We start from the raw sequence: 524 nt of genomic DNA, 5'->3' as shown, positions 1-524 counted from the left end.
TACTTTACTGAAACGACCCCAGAAATCGCATCCTCTGCCCTGCTGGCGGGGGGCTCAGCAGACCACGTCAGACGACTCCAGATCTTCGCTCCCGTTGCTTCGCTGCGTGCGCTACCTCTCCCCGTCCTCACGCTGAGCGACACAGGCACGTGCAAGCTGAGGATCAGGAGCTCAGAGAAAGGGTACACACAGAGCTGGAAAAAAAAATGCTGTCCCTTAGGCTACAGTATGTGAAACATTGGCTCAGCTCCTGCCTCTGCTGACATGTGCCCGCAGCGCTGGGTGTGCCTGCCCTTACCCTGCTACCGCCCGGCAATGCAGTAACACCACATTCCTCCTCCTGCAGCGAAGATGCCTCCTCCCCACCTCAGCTGGCAGCAAAAAGGAAGCGGGAAGAAACACTGGAACGGTTTTACAGCAAAAGTGAGCGATAAGACGTGCCATGAGCTGCTGACACCATTCCTGCACGTTGGCTGTGAGCAACCCCTGCGCAGTCAAACCCATCAGCGGTGTAACTTCATGCC

Source organism: Mycteria americana, chromosome 20 (genome assembly GCF_035582795.1).
Source record: "Mycteria americana isolate JAX WOST 10 ecotype Jacksonville Zoo and Gardens chromosome 20, USCA_MyAme_1.0, whole genome shotgun sequence".
Classification (NCBI taxonomy): Eukaryota; Metazoa; Chordata; class Aves; order Ciconiiformes; family Ciconiidae; genus Mycteria; species Mycteria americana.
This window is presented reverse-complemented; position numbering follows the sequence as displayed.